Source organism: Branchiostoma lanceolatum, chromosome 5 (assembly GCF_035083965.1).
Source record: "Branchiostoma lanceolatum isolate klBraLanc5 chromosome 5, klBraLanc5.hap2, whole genome shotgun sequence".
Classification (NCBI taxonomy): Eukaryota; Metazoa; Chordata; class Leptocardii; order Amphioxiformes; family Branchiostomatidae; genus Branchiostoma; species Branchiostoma lanceolatum.
This window is the reverse complement of record NC_089726.1, coordinates 5,421,293-5,426,259: the sequence shown is the minus strand read 5'-3', so window position 1 is coordinate 5,426,259 and position 4,967 is coordinate 5,421,293. Positions and strand designations below refer to the sequence as shown.

Below are 4,967 nucleotides of genomic sequence, written 5' to 3'. Positions count from 1 at the left end.
TAAATATACCTTAAAGAAAGTGAGTGTTTTTCGACAATTATTTGATATCTTCCACCCGGACTAACTACAGACAAGTTTACAGAAGACTTGTTGGAGTAATGATAATTTCTAAACAGGAGATAATGCATGGTCAATGACCTGTCAGCAAGCAGACCAATTATGATAATAGTGTTTGTTGGCACCGGAGGTTCATTGCAAATGTCACTTGTGACGACTACCTCGAGCCCCTTCCCATTATTGCATCATGCATGTTTTCATATCGGTAAAGCGGATAGTATCTCAATTCAGTACCATTGGACTTGCGGCACGTTGGCGAGATCAATAACGCTTGGCTCCAAACGAACAAGGAGGTATATAACCTCCTTGAAACGAAAGTCCTTGGTGACAATGGTTCCTTTGTTTCAATTTCACCGCCATTTTGGAAAGGCAAAACAGGGGCGGGTCCTGTTGTGCTTTTACACGATGCATCCCATACACATACAACTTGAAAAACATAAATGTGATCTTTTAGAAAATAACACTCTCCTCTGGTCTTGTGTATTGACATAAGGTGGACATAATGGTATGCAAAGTATGTCCTAATTTTTCATTCGACATGAAATGCATGTACTTTTTATCCGTTTTACAGGTTCCGACTTTTGCTAGTCCTTGTGGCGCTTCTTCCCATGAACAACGCGGAAGGTTATGGTGAAGAAGGTGTGTGGAATATTTTACCTTAATCTATTGGGAATCACATTATGCTTCTAGTACAACGGTTTTCCCTAATTCAATCATTTCGGCTCGTTCAGTACTGAAATGCTTTCTTTATTCACGGTATCCCCGTACTTTCTGTGACATTATATTATGGTTTAATTTTCATATGTTATTTCATACAACCTTGTTTCATTGCTTTATCCATATATCATTTATTGATTGGTATCATTTTTCACCTCTGATGTCTCCCACTCAGATTTTGAGTTCGCGTTATCCAAGTTTTCTCTTAACCAAATGTATATTTTTGTTGTCGATTTCAGTTACTGCATTTGTATTAGGTATATTTTATTTCATCTTATTGACTCCATTGACTCAAGAGTAGTGATTTATTTATCACTAATGGGAATCTAATAAGCCAAACATGTTGTTGCAGAACCCTGTAAGGTGGTGAGGCCAGGCGTCTGCGTTCCCAGAGATCAGTGGGTGGCACCTCCTATCATCCCGTGTGTCAACTTTGACGTCTTGCTGGACGAAGTGGCATCCCTTCACTCCGCACTCCCAGCTACCTTTGCGGAATTAGGAATTAGTTTCATGCTACTTCACCTCGAAGAACTGATGGGAGCTGGTATGAAACTTAAGTTATTCCATGTATTTCATAAGATATCAGCTCTGTTAATACAGCATTTAGTCAACCCTGACTCTCGTAACACTCTAAAACAGCTCCCGGTGGTAAAATAAAGTGTGTGAGACTTCCAGGATCTCACATCTTTGTGAAACATTGAGGAGCTTTTGGAAATTTGTTGCCTAAGGATTTCCACTGCACTACCACAGAAAGTTGTTAGATGGCGCAAAGTCGGGCTTAACTTCCATATTCTCAACTGACACTCATGTACATTCCAAAATGCCCCGCGGCTGCCAGCTATATTTGCTTTGTCTGTCTAATATAACATGGGGTTAACGTCTCATCCTAAGGACTCTTACTGTGCTAAGGACTGTAACTATCCTACCCGTGGGACTCTAACCATCACATGCACACACACACACACAAACAAACAAAACACACAAACAAACAAGACACACGCACGCACGTACACTACACACGCACGCACACACACACACACACACATTATTACACACACACACTTACACACACACTTACACACATACTTACACACACACTTACACACATACTAACACACATACTTACACACACACACTTACACACACACACTTACACACACTTACACACATGCGGCGCGCACGCACATACATACATACATGATGAACATAAACACACGCACGCACACACACACACGCGCGCGCGCGCGCGCACACACACACGGCACTCACACACGGGCACTCATACACGCAGACACGCCAAAAACTATACTTCCATTTTAATGTCTGTAATAATCAATATTACAATAGTACTGACCGGGATGATGATTTGTCAATCTGTAACCCTCTTTTCGGTGTTTTGGTAGGTAATATTGAATTCAGGGGGCCGACGGCGATTCCCAGTGGAGGTGTAGCTGCCCCGCACTGGACCCGTCCGGGGACTGTGACCCTTCTGATCTACACCGTGACCCTTGGTGGTGTCGAGCGATTTTTTGCTTTCCCTTCCGTGCAGTTCGACGCCCTTGCACCAGGCGATGGCCTTCAAGGTGAGCAAGCGCCCAGTACTGCTGACCACACTCTCCTACGCAGAGCCTCGGCCGTGGCCAATATAATATACCTTACGAAGACTCTGCTAACTCGGGCTGAGGTTTCCGATTTTGTGTGCGTGGCTCTAAGCAGCTGTCAGCCAATCAGAAAACCGGCTGATTGGCTGACGGCTGGTTAGAAGCAACGCCAACGAAAGTGGAAACCTCAGCCCGGTTAGCAGAGTCTTGCCACTGACCGATAGGCTCAGTTAACATTTTTTGTATATTTCTAGATAAAAATGCCAACAAGGCCTAACTAGCGAGATTCCTGTCTTCTTATTCTTTTCAAACAAACTCTTAACACGTACAGGTCCTATTCAAAGCCTGCAGCCAGAAATAACTGCGTTTCCTTCTACCTACCCCAATACCGCCGCCGAGGCGCTGCCGTTCCTGGGGGAAGACTTCGGTACGCTGCTCGCCAGCTTCGAAGCCGGCGGTGACAACGAGGGACTGACCCGCGGAACAGACGGTGTGATAGGGTTAGGTGGCCGCTGGTCTATTGTTGTAAGGCCCGCGATTGTGTATAATCCCGGGGGGACAGTCGTAGTATACATTTTGCGTTATTGTGGATTTAGAGTTGTGTTGCAATGCTGAATCCTACCAAGAGATGTTCGAAAAACGCGCGCAAACAAAGGGGGGTTATTTGGCGAAAGTTTCACAAAGGCTAAGTTACTGTAAATGTTTTCGCGGCGGCTTCATGTTCCGGTTTTCGCTATGACCTCTTTACAATGACATTCTAAAAGCCTCGCCGCCTTTTCTTACTACCGTTCTACTAGTGAGTTCTACAGTGCTGACATAGTCCATCGGCGCAGAATGGCCCGCAGATGCCATCTTGCCATCAAAAATTATGCAACTGCTTATTTACGACATATACATGTATTGCGCATAGTTACTCGCCTATGTGTGGTAAACCTTAACTTTTAAACTGATGTACATCATATCTAATATGGTTAATATATACATTTATTCAATGAGGTTGTATAACTATGGGGCGAGGGTGCAAAGCTAGAATTAGAAATACATGAAAGAATCTGTCCTTATGTTAAGGAAAGTCTAATACAGTCAAACCTGCCTAGGCGACCACCTTTTCAACGCGACCACCTGGCCATGGCGACCGCTTTTTCTCGGTCCCGAAAATTTTCCCCATAGGCACAAGCATTAAGCTGCCTGCCCAAGGCGACCACCTGTCCAACGCGACCGCGACCTCCACGAATCGGGACCGCACAGAGCACAATCCCTGCTCATGGCGGCCGCCTAATTTTCAAGTGTGTGGTGACATCGGATCATTTTGCTGTCGTATTTCACGGAAATGTTTTCAAGACTTTGAAGGACAAAAATAAGAAAATATATGGAATAGCAATGTTATAGCATCGATTCTTCCATGAAGTGTTTTGATAAAACGTTCCCCTATAAACATTGTGAAGACAAATGTTTGTGAACTTTGTGATGTTGCTGTGCCTATCCAAGGAGGTTATAACCTCCTTGGCCTATCGTAATCTTATGGTGTACCGCAAACTCAGTATGGTTTAAACTCAATTTTCAAAACAAATACGTAGTGCATGGCGTCAAAAAGTCAGATTTCACAGAAATAACTATCTATTTTCGTATTTTCAACCAAAATGTGTCTGTGTCTTACTAAATTCCACCGTAAAATGACTCTGCGGCGGGCAAAACATCGGGCGAGAAATGTTGTTCTTGGATTTGGCGCGACCCGGATTTGGCGTACCGCTGACCTTTCTAAAACACGCTTTTGTGCATGAACATTTACGAATATTCTAGTTATTGATGAAAATTGATATTCTTATTTTCTTTTTATTTCCATGAATCTCACAAACCTTTATTAGACGCTGTGTGTTCTGCTGCACTTGCTTACCTTTCGATGCAGTCGCACCGAGCTTGGCGGCGCGACGAAATCACATCGTTCCGTTTTCATCTATATCTTTAGTTGTCAGATCGAAAACTTTTTGATCCTTTTATCCAGCGGTCGGCGCCCCAAAAAAGACTGGGGCTAGCAGGTGCTATCTAGGGATTTGTCTTAGGCCTTAAAACTCAATGATGTGCGTGCGTGTGTGTGTGTGTGTGTGTGTACTATATAATGTAACGTGTGAATGCGGGAAGGCGCTGCGAGAGTATCAAGGCAACCATTGTTTTGTAGTCAAAATTATGACGAAAATTTGCACACGATGTAGCGGTAACGTTATACAATTATTACAACGATAACGGAAAATCAAATTTTTGTAGGATCTTTCTGTCAATGAGAATTAAACCTGGTGGGGGTCATGCTGTCTAAATTCACATAATTTCCATCCATTTACGTACTGTATTTGAAAACCTCGACCTGGAAACATGTGAATCAAATCCTCTTCATGGCGACCACCTGTCCATCGCGACCGTTTTTGCTCGGTCCGCCGGGTGGTCGCCTTGGGCAGGTTTGACTGTAGTATGTACCTTACTGTTCTTGTATTTATGTTTAAGAAGGGAGTGGAATATTGTGTTTTTGTTAAAGATTTGCTAACCCCTATGTTGACCATTAGATCCTAACTATCACATAGATGTCATTTGAGAAAATAC

At 43.3% G+C, this 4,967-nt stretch overlaps 1 long non-coding RNA gene across 1 annotated transcript; it reads left to right on the top strand.

The window, feature by feature from the left end:
- Positions 1-380: 380 nt before the first annotated feature.
- Positions 381-2,353, top strand: LOC136434286 (uncharacterized). Its single transcript, XR_010755725.1, has 3 exons — positions 381-696; positions 1,127-1,318; positions 2,178-2,353. It is a non-coding gene; the product is annotated as an uncharacterized lncRNA (long non-coding RNA).
- The last annotated feature ends 2,614 nt before the right edge of the window (positions 2,354-4,967 follow it).